Genomic DNA, 21,468 nt, shown 5'->3' with positions numbered 1-21,468 from the left:
TGTAATAATATGGTACAGGTATTTACAAGACGTAAGATAATATCCATTATAATATATACCTTACTCAATAGCCACATTTAACCTACAGCACAATACAAAAAATAAGAAACACGCTTTAAAAAATAATTAAAAAATAATTCAAGTTAGGTTACGTTAGTTTTCTATGTGAAGCGTCTATAGAGAAAACGGGAAATCGTAGCGTTGTGCATTCAGCGTAAACTATCCTAAAAATCACGGTGCTTTGAAAGACACGTTAGCAGGCCTACACAATCGTATTCTCGCGGTAATACGTCGTTAGAATACCCACAAATAATGCATCATCAGGTCATAACGTGGTATCGGAAGTCCTTTTTGATCGTCTTCGTGAAATCTACCGAAAAGGGGAGGAGAAAATTGAGTTGTAGATATTTCTCTGCCGTACTCAGTGGCTTTATGGCAAACGCCCAGTTCGAACTCCTTGTCCGCGTTCAGTTCGTCCCTGATGGCCTTGATGGGCTTCAGGAGGGTGATGGGCACGTCGTCGTCACGTCTCTGAAAGAAAAATATAAATTTTAATAACCATTTAATTGCACTGACTCGTCGTCAAACTACCCTACGACAAATCTCCTTCATTTTGTTTATTGACTGACATTTTTATCCATTCTCTATTATTAATTTGTTGAGGTATCTTTATCTAATAAGTGCTTTCTTCTTTCTATATTTCCCATATACCTTCTGTTACGCCTTTCAAATGGGCGCACAATATTCTTTGTGATCTTGATTTTCAAGTCAATGGCAACTGGTGGGCGTGTTTCGAAATAATAATAATAATAATAATAATAATAATAATAATAATAATAATAATAATAATAATAATAATAATAATAATAATAATTAGCACCGTCTTTAACTATAACAGACGTAATATAAAACTCAAAGTCAATTATATCATGAAATCACTATCAGACAGAAGAAATTTCACAGTTCAAGACTGTACGTATGTGACCAAAGCATTCACATAAATGTAAAATAAAATAAATAAATAAAAATAAAAAAAAACAAATAAAAGAATAAAATAAAATACAAAAAGTATCACGCTTAAGAAATTCGAGTAAAAGCAAGGTACAATGGAAAGGTAAGAAAAAAAGAGAAGAATAAGATTTTGAATACAATGCTGTCTCCACGCAATATATATATACATCTATATATATATATATATATATATAAGTATATATATATATATATATATATATTATATATATATACCTGATAATTTTGTGCAATTGTAGATCTACCAAAAAAAAAAAAAAAAAAAACGCATAACAAAAAAGGTAACCTTTAACTTTAGATATACGAGTACTACTCCGTAAAGGGCGGGTGGGGGTGGGGGTTGGGATGTTGGGGGCCTGCTCCGGTAGTGCCGTCAGTGCACGCTTAACGTAAGGTTCTTTGCAGTATCCCTCCCATAGGCCCCCAGACCGCAACCCCCTTTCATATTCATTTTACCGTACCTCCTTTCATATTCCCTATCTTCCATCTTGCTGTCTACTACCCTCTCCTAACCTTTGTTCGTAGTGCAACTGCTATGGGTTTTCACCCGAATATTCTGTATTCTATTCTAAAATTACCCTAAATTATACCACTAACCATTTTTAATATTATTTTATTTATGACTATTATCGCAATAATATCGTTATCGTTAGTAGTTAATTAACATGACGTATCATTCACATATAAAAACAGACATTAGCAAATATATTTTGGGATGTTATCGTTAAATATAAATGGTATTGTGTTAACCTTGCTAAATCATACACTAACTATTTTTAATATTATTTCCATTATGACTATTATCGCAATAGTAGCTATTATTACCATTAGTAGTTAATTAACATGAAATATAAAAGACATTCTTAAATATATTTTAGGATGTTATTGTTAAATCTAAATGGTATTGTGTTAAGTTTGTTAAATGTAGGTGCTACGTCTGTTAGATTTACCGACAGAGAGAGAGAGAGAGAGAGAGAGAGAGCGAGAGAGATTACGACACCAGACAATTGGGTATAGACTGTTCAACCACCCTCATTGTGTTATGTCGCATTGTTAAAATCACCTTCAATAACACAGCAACACGTTTGAAGGGTATTCGATATAAGCTCTGGCTTGGACCTTGCCAATTCGTAAATACCCAATGGGTATTTACAATCAAGAGGTCACTTATCGCACATTACTGCCGAGAATATTATCGAGACGGATGGATCTCGGACTGAATAAAACTATTTTTTAAAAGTAGATGAATCGCTGACTGAATTAAATGATAAACAAAAAATACAAATGGTAGTTCTCCCCACGGTCTCAATAATAATAATAATAATAATAATAATAATAATAATAATAATAATAATAATAATAATAATAATAAGCACTTACTGCTGAGAATATTATCAAAACGAATGAATCACGGACTGAATACTATATTTTTAGAGTAGTGAGTCGCGACTGAATTAAATAATATAATAATAATAATAATAATAATAATAAATGAAGTGACGGTATTTTTGGTAGCAATTACAATTACGAAATATGTTATCGTCTTGGAAAACTACATACAAATTGGTAGATTGAATTTTCTGGCGTCTCTGACGTCATCATGTCCATTTAATCTATCATCCTCTTCCTCAATGTAATATATATAAGAGGAAAAAAACTTCGAAAAGAGACTTACTGAAAGAGTGTCTCGCCCTCGAAGTCAAGGAGGCCGTGCTTGCGAGCGCGCAGAAGCATCCCTACTACCTTATTGGAGATCCTGGTGTAGATCTGAAAGAGGAGAGATGCGATATGCGTCAAGCAGGTGCTGTTTTCTCTCTCTCTCTCTCTGCTTGTTTGCCAATGTACTTACACATATAAACAATATATATAATTTTTAAATATGTGTGTAATAATATATGATATATTTATGTATGTATATATACATGCATGCAAGCATTTTATGTATTTACACTTTCCCTAGTCACAAGAATAAACAATCTCGTATCATATTGTCTCCATTTATTCTTGCATCAGTCACCTCACCTCTCTCTCTCTCTCTCCTCCTCCTCCTCCTCCATTCAAAAATATTCCTAATGTCATTTCCTTGATGACAATATCTACTTCCTCATACAAAATTCAAAGCATCCCACAACTTATTCTCAACTCCCAGCTTCCAAAAGATCTGTTTTAGTGACCAAGTTTGCTATTTTCTGCCATCTCAGCACGTGTACTGTAGGCAATCCTGAACGTCCTAATTCCTGAGGTCACGAAAGATAGCTGCAAAGCCCCTTTCCATTCATTCTCTTTCCCTTCTTCCCGTAACAGTGCCACAGTTCCGCGTTATACCTGGAACAGCTCCCCGAAGGATATCACAGCCGTCCCGTCCTCGAACTGCTGTCCCTCTGGTAGATCATGTCGCAGAGTAGGACTACCTCGGCGTTGACGTCTTGGCCGCTTTCAAACCTCGCTTCTCCGAGAGGCTGCCCGCCACCGGCCTGGATGGAAGAAGGGAGGTGACTGAACGGAGGTACGGACGAATAGAACGTTCTTTTATAGTATTTATATTCACGGGTAGAAACAGTAGCGCATCGACCAACTAGAATGAACGAGACGTCCTTCACCTTCTTCATTCGTCACGGTTATATAAAACAATAGATCTTTAATGAACTAGAGTACATGCTTTTATAATAGTTGGTACGTTAACTTTCGAGTTTTTGTAAACGTTTGGAAACACTGGTAATGAAGGGAAAACCTGCGAAACGTTTCCGACAAATAAAAAAACCGGGAAACGGAAACGTTTTGGTCATAAAAACCGCAGGAAAGGGAACTCGGTTTTGGTATATCTAAATCTGTTAAACGTTTGGCATATATAAACACATGGAAGTATTGCAGTTGACGGCAAATCCGTAAACGTTTCATATACTTTATACATTCACACATATATAATACATACGTATGTATATATATATATATACATATATATATATATACATATATACTATATCATACTATATATATATATATATATATATTATATATATATATATGTGTGTGTGTGTGTGTGGTGTGTGTGTGTGTGTGTGTGTGTGTGTGTAAAAAGTTTAAATCATGGAAAAACGCCTTGATACCCAAAATAAAACAAAAAAAATAGACCAAACTTTAAATTCCAACTGTATAAAATAAATAAATACAAATAAATAAAAATTCTTTCAATTATAACCAAAGTCCGAAGTGACATTGTGGAGACCTTACGAGAAGTACCGACACACAAAAAGATTGGCTCTTTTTTTTTATATTTTATTCTTTTTTTTATTTTTTTTTGACTGTGGTATGTTACAAGCGCGGTTACTTTACTTTGCAATGGTTTGGGGACTAGTATAACGACCTTTTTGAATGTGGGTTTTGGTTTTTGTTTTGGGGTTTGGGGCGTGGGTTGGGTTGGGGGTAGGGGACAATGTTGTTGCTGGTTGGTGGAACGTTAAATCGAAATATTGCTCAAAACTGTAGAATAAGGAAATGCTGTTCTTTGTGGTTTATACCCTGAGCCAACTGTTTTTTATTATTTTACTCAACTATTTCCATTTATCAATTTATTCCTTTAATCTTTGTTCATTCATTTCAAGTCCAGTGGCCCCTTTTTATGGCTTGTCTCTTGTTCCATATTGAAATAAGGGGGGTTTTTTTGATTTACCTGATCAATAATAATAACAATAAATAATTAATAAAATAATAAGTAATTCCAGTTGCCCCTGATTAGGCTTGTTTCTTAGAATGAGTGGGGTATATTATCTAACATTAAATTAAAATAATAAAACAATAATTAATTTGGAATAATGATTGTTTCGGTTTCATTGGATGAGGAGGAGAGAGATGAGAGAGAGATGTGGGATGAGAGATGGGACGGGAGACCGAAGAGGAGCGAGAGGAAGAAAGAACGAATGAGAGAGGAAATATAACAATGGCAAAAAGCAAAACAAAAAAAAAAAAAAACAGAGGCGCCATTTAAAAAAGGCGCCAACAAAATGCCAACAAGGAAAAGGCTATATATATTATATTATATTAGATAATAATATTATATATTATATATACATATAGATATATCAGTATATATATATATGTTCTACAAAACTAAGCTAGAAATCATAAAATCCAACCGGTTTAACAAGAAGGGGTCCGGGACATTCCTATGGACGTCACTTTCGGGGGGGGGCACACACCAGGCCTATTGGAACAGGGTGGCTGTAGCTAACAGTTTAGACCGACCGCCCACTGGCCCTTGAGACATTAGATAATTTCCTTAAACCCATCACGCTAAAAAACAAATAAAAAAGAATAAAAATAAAAATAGTTTGCGCAACCCTCGATCTTCATATCAGCTGGCGCGTAAACAAATTGGGCTTCTTGCCAGCTTTGGCAACTGCAGTAGGAAGCCAAGATCCAGAAGCTTCGTTTTTGTTTTATGCCGTCCGCTTTTTCCTTTTGTTTGATAAATTGTTTCTGCTGGGGACAGACGCATGTATGAAAACAGGGGCGAACCAGGTCCCCGCCTAAGAATATAACGAGAACTCGTGAAACAGCAATGACTGTGCCATTGTTAACAAAAGTTTCAAGAAGACTGTGAAAAGATCTCACCGCCCCGACTATCCGCGTGGAACGTTAAATTCATTACGGAGGCTTAATGTATCGGGTCTAAGGGTAACACACCCAACACACAACACACACCACAAACACACACACTCATTAAGCACCCGGTATTAGTTTTCATCTTATAATCGATATTATTATATGAATAATTATTCTACGTTTTTCATTTTTCTAAATATGCCGTTGTAAATAACGCACAAAATAACGTATTGATCTTAATAACACCGGGGGGGGGAAAAGGGAAAAACTAAATTGATTAAAGAAATGTCGGTTTATTTTTTTTAAATCTGTCTGGTCTAATGGTAGACGCGGTATTTTAGTCACAAACAATCATAGCACCGGAAGTTTAAATCTTTAATAATCGCTATTCTATCAATATTATTCAACGTTTCCTTTTTCTAGAAACATGCCCTGTAAATACGTTAACAAAAAGAACCGAAAACGATAATGACCCTCGTAACCTCGATCAAAAGTTTCAGATGTTTAGAAAATATAAAACGGTTTTATTTAAAAATCGTCCCTCGCAGTGACCTGTTGTTACAGAGACGCTTCTTCGTTCGTCCACGAGTTGTTTTTTCACTCTCGGTTACAATCCTAGAATGTGCCTTTCCTGAGTGTCGTGCTCGTCAATATAATATGTCCCCAGCTCCCTTAGGGGTGCAATCGCAAAAAAGACTTGGCCCCCCCCCCCCCCCCCCAGATATGATGGGCGGGGGTCAAATTTGAAAGAAAGAAACGTTATTCCGTAAACGGCAACAAGTGTTCTTTGTCAGGATTTCCCAGAACACACCCCAGAAAATTGGATGTAAAGTTTGTAAAATAACTCCTCTTCGCAAAACTGTGTTTTGCTAGTGCGGTTGTGGTGTTGTGCTGTCGTCTAGCATCCTGTGACTAGACTCGAACTTATTCTTTGGACCGAGCCGGAGGGAAGGGATGTGCTCTGTTTCACTCAAAAAGTTGTTTTTTATATTTATTAGTTTCTTAGATAAGTACTTCAATAATCTATGAATTTGTTTTTTTTCAGGTTGCTAGAGCCACAGAAGGTCCAATCCGCCCGTGGTTGGTGTTTGCGCATGGGTAACACTGGCCGTCCCGGGGCTTTTAAACGACATCCTATTTCAAATAATTAACGGTTTAATTCAATTCGCAATACAGTAAATTATTAAAACCCTTTAAAACCATTTCAGTTGCAAATGGAACACCCCAGATATCCTTTTAATTTACCTAAAACTTTACACATTAGCGTAACGTATTTAAAGCCAAAGGGACGCAAGTGTTACCATGCGGAAACAAACCACCAATCAAGGGAATGGAAAAAGATCGAAAAAAAAAAAACCAAAAAACAAAAAACCAGGAGTTAATAGTACGTAAAGAACTGCCACTTGGGAGGGGAAACTTTAAAACGAAATAACGAAAAAAAGGATAAAGATAAGGACTCTTGTAGTATATGAAGACTGAAACCCGATTGGTAAATAAAATTTATTCTAAAAAAGCTAAGAACGGTCCTTAAGGTCCTTCCCTTAATTTGGTTTTGGATAAAAATCACTTCAATTTGACAAGGTTCGTCTTGCAACCTTTTTTTTTTTTTTTTTTGTTTTTAAAAAAACCAAGACGATAGGTGGGCTAGGGTGGGATGAATAATTCATGAAGCGTTCGAGGACTAGTTGGTTGCTGTCATTTATTCGCTTAATTTACTAATTAAACAAATTATCAAAGAGAATAATTAACATATACCTCTCGAAAGTGAGCGGTTGAACTGGACGTCTATGGTATGGCATAACACACAAAATTAAAAACAGCTAACAAAGCTGTGTAAAGATAACGACCCGCCCCATTAACGAAAAACACCAGGCATGGGCATGGGAGTGGGGGATTACGTTAATCACTCGTGTTTTCACACATTTTTACAAATGGATGAAGTTTATTTACCCCGGGGGGGGGGGGGGAAAAAAAAAGGGAATCATTAAACTCGTGGGTTCGTTTGCGTTTGGGAAAGCTTCTTATGATAACCTATTATTATTATTATTTAAGCTATTTAGTTTTCTCGTCGCCAGTTTCTAACAAAACGAAAAGTCTCTCAAGTTGTGTTTGTAGTAAGTACTAGGCGAAAGCTTCCATACTTGCTGTCGAAGATGAGAACTCTTCTCTCCTCGCATCTTCACTCATCTCTCACGTCTCATCTTCCTCTATTCTCTCTTCTCTCTCTATATCACGAGTCACTTCACCATGCTGATAACGGCCCCACACCTACCTAATCTGCCTCTGAGGATTGTAAGTCCATTAGACGAATTATTTTTAGGCCAACTTGACATTCTTGGCTCCGGATGGCTACGGGACAAGAAATAACGGTATACGTCCGGTTTGGTCGAAAGTCCTCGATCGCCATGTTTTATCGTATTTTTTCGCTTTATTATTATTCAGTTATTATTATTATTGATTATTTATTATTATTAATTATTATTATGTTATTATTATTATTATTAAAGTTTAACGTAAATATGGCTTCGCAACGTAATTATTTCAATTTTACGTATGCTCGGGGGCATATTTTCTATCTCATTAGTTATTATTATTATTATTTCATTGATGATTATTTAGTTATTATTATTTATTATTATTATTAATTAGATTAATTATGTATTATTATTATTAATTATTATTAGATTCGAGGGGAAAGTTTTTAACAGAAGGTCCAAGGAAAATTACAGAGAGATGGATAACTTATTTTAAAAAGAATAAAAAATTGATGAACCAAAATAAATACGATAAAAATGTTAAGTTAAATGTTTAAAAATGCTTTGAAATTTTGAGGGTTCCAATCCATAGGATAAAAAAAAGGAAAAGGACAGAAAGTACAAAAACAACTGCAAGAAGAATCATTACCCAGAAAGAAGTAAAAAAAAAAAAAGGAAAAAAAAAAAAGAGAAGAAATCCTTACTTAAAAAGTAAAAAAAAGAAAAAAAGCGGAATCGTTACCTTAAGAGTAAACCAAAAAAAAGCGAGAATCATTACCTTAAAGCCAGAAAGAAAGTAAAAAAAGCGAGAATCCATTACTTAAAACAAAAAACCAAAAGTAAGTTTTTGAATTTCAAGTCAGGTGGCCCCTTTCGGGTGGGCTTGTTCCATGTAAAACAGGGGTCCATCTTTTGAAAAACAATAACTAAATAAGTAAATAAATAAAATAAATAATTTTGAATTTTTTGAATTGTTTGCTTTGTCCAGAATGTGTTGGCAATAATTTCCTATGGTATATAGAGATAAGTATACTGTAACAGAACGCCATTGCCAACTTACGATTATTGAAGAAAGAAACCACCATTTACGACAAGTCTCTTGCTTCAATGCTTTTAGGTTCACCCATTACAAGGTCCAAAATCAAATCCGAGGACCATTACCAAAAACATCAAACTTACTTCAAAGAAATCGAGAATCATTAAACCCAAAAACCAATCGGAACTTACTTTTTTTTTTTTTAATTCGAGGAATCATTACCGAAAACCAACCAACGTAAACGAAAACTAAAACCCCTCCCTCTGCCACCCCGGACCCAAAATAAAATAGATAGATAAACAAAGTAAATAAAAGAAAACAAATAGATAAAAAAATTGAATAAAATAATAATAAAAAAAAGGGGGGAAGACTTACAAAAATAAATAAATGAATAAAAAAATACAAATTAAATAAAGAATAAATAGGAATAAAATAAAACAAAAAGGTACAAAAATAAATTTAAAAAACAATGGGGGGAAGAAAATTCAATCAATCAAAAAATCATTAATTAAACTTAAAAAAGGATACATTCAACGAAAGGGGAGAGGGGAGGACTTTATAAAAATAAACAAAATAAATAAACAAAAAAATAACTAAAAAATACAATTAAATAAAGACAAATAAATAATAAATACAAAAAAAGAAATAAATAAATTTAAAAAAAAGGGGGGGGGGGGACTTACTTTCCACCCGTAATTGGGGCTCATCCTTGGAGAGCCTCCTGGGGAGCCTTTCGTCGCGTCGAAGCTGCCTGTGGAATGGGTTACTTGTCGATCCTAATTCCTGATGGTTTTCTTGGACCACGTCGTCGAACATCTTCCAGTTTGTCCCGCCAGGCTTTCCACCCCGGCGGAACGTTTTGAAGGACGTAGCTAGGAGGAAGGAACGATAAATAGAATAAGAAAGTTTAATTTAAATCCAATCTTTTTCATCAGCTTGCTAAATGTTTCCGTTTGAATCATGTTCTGCCCTGCATGCGTACTTATGTCCCTACCTATCTTTACACAGTCCCTCCTTTATTTGTCATATCTGTGGGTCCTACTTTATACCTTATCGACTTGCAAGAGCAGTCTGTTCTTTTTTCTTTTTTTTTATCATTGATTGTATGTCCAGTTTCTCCTTTTTTTGCATGTCAATCTATGTTCTAGTTCCTACGTATCGTTTATCGACTCTGCTCTTTCTTCTTTGCACCAGTTTCTATCCTTTTGAATTTCCTTTAACTGTCTCTTCTATGTCTATCTATGTCTTACGTATCTTTAACGGCTTGCAAAATGTTTCTTACCTTACTTTAAAAATACCAGCGGGACCTTCATGTTCTAATCTTTGTTTTCTACGTACTCTCTTCCATCGGTTTGGCAAAACTGTTTTCTTTTTCTTTTATAAACAAAACCTGTGACCCTTTATGTTCCATCCTGTGGTCTACGTTGTCCTATCGGCTTGCACCAGTACTTTTTTTATATATTATGATTATTCTGTCTCCTGTATGTCTATCTTATGTCTACGTATTCTTTATCGGCTTTGCAAATGTTCCCTTTTTTTGTATAACAACTTACGCGCGCGAAATCTAAACAAAACCAACCCGCCGCCAAATGGCGCCAAGCTGATACCAGTGTTACAAAATGGCACCCGAACCAGCGTCCTAGTGATTGCTGCTCTAACCCGAAGAAACTTAATGTCGTGATAACACCAAGCCGGCGCCCTTCTGAGACTAGCCGAAGAGAGGATAATGGGTTAGTTATTTTAAGGGCTATCTGCCAAGGTACAAAACCTTCTGAGTCATGGAAGACGCTCAGAGGGATTCAAATTGCAAGGGCAGGCGCTGGGAACCTGTGGTCGAGGAGGTCATTCAGCTAGTGGGGGCCTAAGGGAGGTTGAATGGTTTCCTGTATAAATAGACTTTCGAATTCATAATTTTTTTTTAAACGATTGTTTTTGTCCCACCGAATCTGCCAACCGTTGATTTATTTTATTTATTTATTTTAATCTATTTTCACTTCCATCCCAAAATTTCGCAAAGCCCAACTAAGTGACGATACAGTTGCGCCACTTGTTTACAATAATTTAATCTTACATGTTTTGATCATGTTGTTTGTTTGTTATTTTTATTTTTGGCGTTTTTTAAGTACATTGAGATCTTTTTCTCTCTATATTTTCATTTTGACCATTCATGTTTACCTTCTTTATCAACGACAAAACCAATAATATTCTTTGGAAACTTGTTGGGGGGGGGAAATTTCAAGTCATGTAGGCCCCTTTCAGTGGGCTTGTTCTTCATCTCCTGAATAATAATAATAATAATAATAATAATAATAATAATAATAATAATAATACAATAATATAATAATAATAAAATTAAAATAATAAAATAATAATAATAAGGCGAAATCGCCCGCACCCGTTGCACCAGGAAACCGTACAAAAAGAGGCCATGATTCAGTGGCAAAAGCCCTCCACAGGAGCCATGTGTCAAGAAACAATCAGGCTACCTTGCAGTAATAATTGGACACGAGCACCCAACCCTGAGGGGTCTAGTGATAGAAAAACGATCAGGCACAAAGATCCATCCCTTGGGACTATGGTATCAAGAACCGGAGAGGGTGAAATACGTGCCAAACAGACCAGAGACGTGACGTTGATTGACAAAGTCAAAGAAGAAAGTATCACTCATTTTATGGTCGCAATACCATGGGACACACCAGAGTTTGAAAGAGAAAAGAGAGGGAAAAAATGGGATAAGTATCAACGTTATGAAAATAGAAATAAGAAGGATATTGGATATGCCAGTTGGGAAATTCGTACCCATAATCATAGGAGCACTATGGCCACGATCCCAAGAAATCCCCGTGAAAAGGAATCTAGAAAAACTAGAGGCTGAAGTTAGCTCCAGGGTAACCATGCATGCAAAGAGTGTGATCCTACAAACGGCACAACACAAGTAAGACAAAAGTGAGCAGGACTCCTAAGGAGGCAGGATGCAACCCGGAATCCCCAACCCCAACTATAAATCACCACCCAAGTCGAATTGGAGGACTGTGAGAGAGCAAATAATAATATAATAATAACAATACTAAACTAGCTACCGTCCCTATTCCTGTAAAACCACAGCCTGATACTTTCTTCTTAGTTATGACAGACTTTTAGAAATAAATATGGAAAAACTACAATTTGGTGAAACTCTCTCCAAATAAATCATTTCTTCGTAGGGTGAGAATCCAAGCAGCAGGTTTTTCACATGGCAAGATTTTGAAACGCTTAACTCAAATTCACCGGCTTCCCTGTCTTCTTCCCTATATAAAAAAAACTTAAGGTCAAAGAACACCCAGCCATGCTCTTGGGAACCTCTGGAGAGATCAATCCAGCGCTGAAAGGAAAGGAGGGGTTGAGGAAAGCGGGAAGAATTAAACGGAGGCACTAGTAAAAGTGGAATGAAAGGGGGTTGTAGCTGGTGGGGTTGCCATAAGGGACCCGCGCAAAAGAACATTGTGGTACAGAACGCAACTCGGCGGGAACCCGTTCTTCATATCGAACCAGGGGATGAATCCAGGTAATATTAAAAAAAAAAAAAAAAAGGAAATACAAATAAACATAAAAAACAGGAATTGGCAACTTCAGACTGACCGGAGCCAATCAGAAATGTGACAAATCACGCGGCATGGTGGACAAATAGAGCTTATTGGGGAAAGACGAGTTGGCAAACGATCCTGGTTGAAGTTTCGTTCAAGAATTTTAGCCGGACAAAATCACGGTCTTTTTGAAAGAGTCCATAAAGTTGTTGGTAATGTCAAAATGCGCCATAATGAACTTCTTCAACTCATAATGCACACACACACACACTTATTAATTATATGAATAATAGTATTAATAACTCAAATCAATAGTGTGTTTCCAAGTACCTATTAACCATGCAATATAAAGAAAATAAAAACTACAAGGTTTTTTTTTTTTTTTAAAGGAAAACATTCCCAACGCTGCAATGGTATGGAACTAAGCAAAAAAACAAAAACACCCTTTCCTTTTATCAAGCTTGGCTTTCTCTACCAACGAATCTTCAAGCATGGCTATATATACTTATATCATATATTTATATATTGGATATATATATATATTCTTATAAAAAAAATATATATTATATATATATATAACCACTTTCATTAATTATTTATTATTAATTATTATTATTAGATTATTATTATTATTATTATTATTTTTATTATTATCTTATTTCATATTATTCAGGACGGTGAACCCTTATTTCATGATGACAACTAGGTCTTCCACAAAGGGGCCATTGACTTTGGACCATTTTATTGATTTTTTATTTTTATTTATTTTTTTTTATTTTTTTTTTTTTTTGCTCTTATCTACAGTCCCACCCAATTTTGACTGGGTTGGTTATTTATAGTGTTGGGGTTCCGGGGTTGGGCATCATGCCTCCTTAGGACTCCATCACCTTTCCTTACTATGTGGCGCCGTTTCTAGGATCACATTCTTACCTGCATGGGTGAGTCCTTGGTAGCTGACTTCAAGCTTCTAATTTTTTCCCAGATTCCTTTTCATGGATTCTTGGGAATCGTGACCTAGAGTTCCTACGATTATGGGTACAATTTCCACTGGCATATTCCAATATTCCTTCTTCCTTCTTCTTCTTCCTTCTTTCTTCTTCTTCTTATCGATATTATTATTATTATTATTATTAATTATTATTATTATTAATTCAGAAGGAATGAAAAACCCCTTATTCATATGAAATTCATCCACCAAAGTGGGGCCAACTGACTTGAAACTTCAAGCAGAGTTCTAAAGAATATTATGGTAGTTCACTTGGCTAGAAGTTAACAAAAGACAAAACTTTTAAGTAAAAACATATTAAATAAATGATAACAAAAAATTTGCATTAGTGTAGCAACTCCATTGGCATTTCCCCCCCCCCCCCCCCCTTTTCCGATCGGGGGGGCACTTCTGCAAGAAGTTCCAATTGCACGGAAATCCCTCCTGGCAACTAGAGGATTTCCAGGACAACTGGGAAAAAAAAATGACAATGATTCCGGATTTCCAGACCTTCCAAATATCCTCGTCCTCCTCCGCCTTCCGCTGACCAGAAAAATCGAAAGCAATAAATGAACCAGAATTCGGGAAGGTAGAGATTAAACAAAAGAAAGATGGAATGAACAAAAATTGGCATAAACAAAATAGACAGACACAAAACACAAAGATATACAAAAATTTCTTTGATACATAAAAAAAGCCCACTCAATCCGATCTTGTTGGGGGTACTAATAGGTCGTCGCAGTGCACCTCATGCGGTGCTATGTAGGCTTTCTGTCAATTTCCTTTTTCAATGCTGAATGACCTTCGTAGGTCCCACCGTCTTTGGCCTTTGGTCTAGATTTAATTAATAATGCCAATTCCATTCCATTTAAACGAACGGACACCCGTGGAAAATTCTTAAGTTAAAATCTTTGGCACCTGTAAAATGCAAAAGACTTTCCGGTATATAAATCGACTATTGGTAACAGGGCGTGATCCGATCTCCAGCCTATTAACCGTTTCCTAGAGAAAAATTAAAATAAAATTATTATATTCCTATATTTTTCTGTACTGTTTAACTAATGCAAAAATTATTTTTATAATTTTACATTTTTACATTCTATCAAACATAAACAATAAATGCCCGTATCCCGAACGAATTCCTGTATCTTTAAATTTTTGAACGCAAACGTGTCCCCCCTTTTTCAGACCTTTTTTAAGGGTTATACCGTAGGACCTTTCCTAACCCCCCCAAACAACAGCAAAGTAGTTTTCTTAGGTTTACTACCCAGTGTAAGCGATAAAACAAGTCCAGGTACACCAACCACCCCGGGGGAAACCAATTTCTATCAAATTTATTCATAAATTTAATATTCTGTAAACAACAAACACGCCAGTTAGAGAACAAAGCAACGGGACACTGAACACAGCCTAAGCGAAGATTAACTAACTCTCACAAACAGGATATTAATATGTTGCGTAAACAGGGCAGAGAGAGAGAGAGGGGATGAGAGAGGAGCAGAAGAGAGAGAGGGGGAATTTTTGAGAGACGAGGGGGATTTTTGTTATAGAATTAGTCCCGATGGACATGCGGTCTGCAGTGTGTCCTGTGCGGGTGGGCGGTGATTTGCATCTAAAACAGCAACACATGTGATGTGACTAACTTTTCCCCTTTCCACCCTGAAACCATAGACGTAAAACCGCCCTCCTCGTATCTTCCTAAGCTTGTCAAAGTTTTCAAACTTGCTTATGGGGAAAACTTCTCAGAAGTTACAGGCCGGTCCTCCCATTCCTCCTCAAACAGTTTAGACTGTCGGATTAAACAAAAGTCCTTCTTAACTGGAGGAACATCGTGCCAATTCGAGAACTTTAAATATACCAAGCGCAAGAGTTTTTTGCATTACTATTAACCCTTAGTACAATTATTCCTGGTATTTTAATGATTTACTTACATTTTTATCTAATTATTCATTGATATTTTAATTTACTTATTTTTGTATTTTGATAAAAATTAAATATCTTCTCTCCACTGCATTTCCCTTCACGTTCCGTTTATATTTTTTCACAAAAGTAGCACCCAATAATATTCTTTGGAAAGCTGTTGAATTTCATCGTCCAGTGGCCCCTTTGGTGGGCTTGTTCCATCATGAATAGGGGTTTTTTCATCTTCTGAATAAAATAATAATAATAATAATAAATAATATAGCCATTAAAACAGATGTTGGAACTCAAGGCTGTTGAAACTCGTGGTTGTTTGAATGACCATTGTGGGTAACGGATTAATGGGAATCCTTTCAATATACTAGGCATATTTCGATTTTAACACTCCTCGATAATTCGATTGGTTTTGCTTCGGTGAGTTACCCCCTCAAAGAAACTGTTTTGGGGTTTCTATTAAACAACCCACAAAAGATGAAAATACAATCAAAGCCACAGAGATTCCTGAAATAAAAAAAAAGGAATCCAGGTGTTTAACCTGCAAAAATAAGAAGGATAGAATAATCAAACCACACAGAAGAACGTGAAAATCAAAAGAAAACCAACTTCCCCAGCCAACGGAAAACCAAAGGAAAGTTAAAAATAAAATAAACCAAACCCAGAGAAAGTTGAAAATAAAAAGAAATAACGTTTGCCCCAGCCACCGAAAAAAAGAAGGAAAAGACACGAACTAAAACCCAAAGACAGAGAAAGTGAGAATAAAAAGTAAAGTTCACATTCCCAAGCCTATGAAAACAAAAGAAAAAAAATTAAACAAAATAATTCAAATTACAGAGAAAGTGAAATAAATAAAATCAAGCTTCCCAGTCACGAAAACAAATGAAAAGATAGGATAATTAAAACCACACAGATATGAAAATAAGACAAGATAAAAATAGAAGCTTCCCAGCCATAAAAAGAAGGAAAAAAAACACAATAACCCAAAGACAGAGAAGTGAAATTAAGGAAGAAAATCCAGCTTCCCCAGCCAACCGAGGAGAGGTGCGAAATAATGATACAAAAAAAAACTATAACAAACATAATAGGTCCCTACCCCCCCCACCGCCTTTTTTTCTGCCAAAGAGGGCATCCAGTTGGGTATGGTTTGCGGGAGATTTTTGGGGGCAACCTTTCCAACTGCCTTTGACGCCCAAACAGGTGGCCTTCCTTGTGAGCCAAGTTTCCACGTTCGGGGAAAGGTAGTAATTTGCTGAAAGAGAGGAGGAGAGGAGTTTGCGGATTAATGAGCAGGACCCGCCGAGGCCATATGCTAGTCCTTAAGGCATTTCTTTAGGCCTAGGTCGGAGATCAAGTCTGAGGGATTCTTTAGGCCTAGGGGCAGATCAAAGTCTTAGGCATTCTATAAGGGACCTAGGGGGCGGGGCAGATCAGTTCTTTCTGAGGAATTCTTTAGGCCTAGGTGCGGATCAAGTCCTGAGGGATTTGTTTTTTTAGGCCTCCCAGGTGCAGGATCTAGTCCAGGGATTCCTTTAGAGGCCTAGGGTGGCAAGATCAAGGTCTCTAAGGTTAAGCTCTTCAGGTAACGGAATCCAGGCTCTGAGGAAATTCCTCAGGCCTAGGTGCATGACAAAGCTCTAAGGAATTAATTATTAGGACCTAGTTGCCAAGATGAATTTCTAAAGGAAGTTCCTTTGATGCCTAAGTGAGGATCAAGGTCTGAGGACTCCTTTAGGGCCTATGGTTCAGATCAATGGCGGTGAGGCCTAGTGCCACTGAAAGTCCTCCAAGAATTTTTTATTCCATAGTGCAGGAACCAAAGTTAAGGTAACAATTCCTTAGTCCTAGGTGCAAGACCAAGGTCCCTAAGGAATTATTTTATGCCTAGTTGCAGCAAACCCAAGGGTCCTAAAGAATTCCTTAGACCCATTAGTTGCAGACCAAGGTCTCAAGGAAATTACTTTAGGCCTAGTTGCACATGCACGGTCTTAAAGAATTCCTTAGGCCCTATTGCTTGGACCAAGGGTCTAACGACTTCTTTAGGCCTATAGTGCAGAATTCTTAGGTCTAACGAATTACCTTAAGGACCTATGAGTTTTCAGCTCTGTGTCTGCGTAGGATAGAGGTCCTTCGATTCCGAACGGGAAAAGACGAAAAAAAAAAAATACATAACAGAAAGGAAAAACCTCCAGGTGTTTTTAATCAAAACAACAAAATCAGACTATTTAATAGTCTGGTTTATTTTCGCTTAATGTTAAATCCCGCACCGAACAATGCACTTAAGATTCATCTTTAAAAATAAATCAAGTTTCGGCAGCTAACGGTATTTAACAAAAAAAAAATTTTAATTTTCAAAAAAAAATCATTTTTCAAAGTCCTTTTTTTCGGAGATAAATAAGAAAAACTAAATATATTTTGGAGTAAGTAGATGGGTTTGTAATTTTTGACGAATTAATCTTCATATTGTCTTGTCGTCATGATAATAATTTCTTGCCACCGAAATAACGCTAGCGATGATCTTTGTTTTGATTTCTGGTTCCCCCTGTATTCCTGTATATATTTGGTATCTGGGAGATGGTGTACTGTACACCTTTGGTGTTCACCAAAACCCCACTTGTTGGGATTTATGGACAGACTATAAAAGAAAGTAAGTCGTAATGTTTTCTTTTCTTACGGCTTTAATTACAACAAAAAACGCGAACGTGAGCAATATCAGAATTGCGCGGTAACCTTCAGATAAGTTTATAATTTTATTTCTTTTTTTTTTTTTAAGTGCGCACGTCAGGTCACGGTGCACCTGTAGGCCATTGCTCAAGATTCCTTTTACAACAGCGTACGCTCCAGCCCATAAGGAAGGCCCCGTAGCTATAACCCCTTTCCATTTTTTTGATTGTATCTCCGTTTACACGTTCCACTTTCTTCCATCGTTTAACTTTCTTCAAAAACCACCCCCAAAAATGGCATACCTATAAAAAATGTCCGTCATCTTAAAAATAAATACTTATTAGTCTTTCATTTTTTGTTGGCGTATTTTAGAAAAAATTACGAAATGAGGTCTATTTTAAATTAAATACCCCAAAAAATATCGATTATAACATAGTAACCCTGAAATATCGATTATAACATCGTAACCTGTCACACACCCCGAACGACCCTCATGAACCTCGGTGACCCCCGGCAATCAATTATACCTTGCCTTGACATTGGTGCGGTACCTTCGTACGGAAAAAATACCTCGCGCTCATTCGTGCAGGGAATTGAAGCCGGGATTCACGTACCGAAAAGAACAGTAACGAACGCATGCCATGTAGGGTTTCTCAGTCATAGTACTAAATTCTTTGGTAGTGGTTCGTAATATATTGCTTCGTGTATCTCGCCATCTTTCCAGTCATTCTCTGTGGCAATGGGTTATTTATTGTGGTGCTCTCTCTCTCTCTCTCTCTCTCTCTCTCTCTCTCTCTCTCTCTCTCTCTCTCTCTATATATATATATATATATATATATATATATATATATATATATATATATATATATACGTACAAAATTCCTGCAGACAATAATTTGATTACATAAGTTTATTTGTAATTCCTATACCCCCAAAATAAAACCCAATGGTTCCATTACTAGCCTGGTATAATATCCCTCTGATATATTTATTATATATTACGTCACATTTTTTTTTTTTTTTTGAAAAATGATTTCGTTCACTTTTACGTCAACCTTCCGTGGCACCTCCACCTTAATTATATCAGAGTGCTCAGGCCACCACACACACCACCACGCCTTCTCTACACACATTCTCTTTCTCTCTCTCTCTCTCTCAGTCTCTCTCTCTCTCTCTCTCTCTCTCTCTGTCTCTCTCTCTCTACTACCTCCATAAATGGGAACAAAATTCAGAGATCACCTATTTAAAATTGATTTATTATATTGTAATCTCTCTCTCTCTCTCTCTCTCTCTCTCTCTCTCTCTCTCTCTCTCTCCATAAATAGGAAAATTCAGTGACACTTATTCACAATTAATTGATTATATTGTACTCTCTCGCTCTCTCTCTCTCTCTCTCTCTCTCTCTCTCTCTCTCTGGCCTTTCAAGTCGATGGCATATGCTGATATGGCCCCAGTGAATAATAATAATAATAATAATAATAATAATAATAATATATATAATAATAATAATATTCTGAAAATGACGTACCATGTCATTCTGCCCGAACATCGCAAAACGATCTGCGTGTGCGTCTATTATGCAACCAACTGAAACCGTACATACTTATAGCTTTCAGTATAGCTTTCCAGGCACGGGATCCGCCAACACCCCCGCCACCCCCCGTCCCCCACACCTGCGAATACACTACATCGCAATACGGATTACAAAACCTTGAAACGAGATTTCAGGTGTTCCGTGTCAGTGATGATCCACACCTGCATTTATTACGAAGCGATTAAATATAGTATTTTTTTTTGTAAGGTTCTTGGAAATTCTGTTACTCACGCACCAGAAATAAACAGTGGCAGATGGGTCTATTGTTTAGTGATGGTTTGGTCTACAATAGAGGTTTTTCTAATATGGTTTACGTGGTTGCTGTTTGCGAAAGTATTCTGTTTAATAGTCTCTGTTTTGCCTGACTGGCACTATAATTATAATCTTTATATAATACAGTCCACGAAATTGAGATATAATCATATCTTGTACAAAGGATGTTAAATTGAAAATAGAATTTGAGTGTAGCGTTGTCATGTTAATCTGAAATGTTTTCTAACATAAGATCATCCGTTTTATATGCTGGAAGAAGACATTCATTAATACAGGTTTATATAAAAAAAATGGCTTTTTCAGCTACGTTTTATTTAGTATATGGAAGTTTCTCTATTCTTATTACTGACGGTCTCTCTCAAATTGGTACTCAACTTGGACTATTGGAAAAGGTGGTATTTGTTTTAATAATTCAATTTCTTCTGTCATTTCTTAAATTTTAAAACTGACGCGGTTCTTCTGTTACTTCATTGGCTAAATTGGTTGAAAAACGTGGTATTTGTATATTTTCAATTCTTCTGTAACTTTCAAAGTGGTATTTAAAAAGGTGTCATTTGTATTAATATTTGTTTTCAATTTCTTCTGTACTCAAATTGGCTATGAAAACGTGGTATTTTCTATAAAATATTCAATTTCTTATGTACTCAAATTGGCTTTTGAAAACGTGGTATCTGCATGATATATTCAATTTCTTATGTACTCAAATTGGCTATTGAAAACGTGGGTATTTCTATAAAATATTCAATTTCTTCTGTACTCAAATTGGCTATTGAAAACGTGGTATTTGTATAAAATATTCAATTCTTCTGCTCTCAATTTGGCTATTGAAAAACGTGGTATTTGTATAAAATATTCAATTTCTTCTGTTCTCAATTTGGCTATTGAAAACGTGGTATTTGTATAAAATATCAATTCTTCTGTTCTCAATTTGGCTATTGAAAACGTGGTATTTGTATAAAATATTCAACTTTCTTGTACTCAAATTGGCTATTGAAAACGTGGTACTGCATGATATATTCAATTTCTTATGTACTCAAATTTGGCTATGAAAACGTGGTATTTGTATAAAATATTCTGTTTCTTCTCTACTCAAATTGGCTATTGAAAACGTGGTATCTGCCTGATATATTCAGTTTCTTCTGTACTCAAATTGGCTATCAAAAACGTGGTATTTGTATAAAATATTCTGTTTCTTCTGTACTCAAATTGGCTATCAAAAACGCGGTATTTGTATAATATATTCGGTTTCTTCTGTACTCAAATTGGCTATTGGAAAACGCGGCATTTGTATAAAATATTCAATTCTTCTGTACTCAAATTGGATATTGAAAACGTGGTATTTGTGTAATACATCCAATTTCTTCTGTACTCAAATTGGCTATTGAAAAACGTGGTATTTGTGTAATACATCCAATTTGACAAATACCACGTTTTGACATGAATCCCCTATTTGGCGTTTTTTTTTAGCCAGCTTGAGAACAGAAGAGGATAAGTAATAAGAAGAATAGAGAAACTTTTACACAAAATAAACGCGGCTGAAATAGCCTATAATT

The 21,468-nt window shown here is 35.9% G+C and overlaps 1 pseudogene; it reads right to left on the bottom strand.

The window, feature by feature from the left end:
• Positions 1-288: 288 nt before the first annotated feature.
• LOC135224063 (actin-binding Rho-activating protein-like) lies at positions 289-9,738 on the bottom strand (annotated as a pseudogene).
• Between the last annotated feature and the right edge of the window lie 11,730 nt (positions 9,739-21,468).

Source organism: Macrobrachium nipponense, chromosome 10 (genome assembly GCF_015104395.2).
Source record: "Macrobrachium nipponense isolate FS-2020 chromosome 10, ASM1510439v2, whole genome shotgun sequence".
Lineage (NCBI taxonomy): Eukaryota > Metazoa > Arthropoda > Malacostraca > Decapoda > Palaemonidae > Macrobrachium > Macrobrachium nipponense.
Note: the sequence above shows the minus strand (reverse complement) of the source record. Positions and strands in the feature narration are given on the sequence as shown.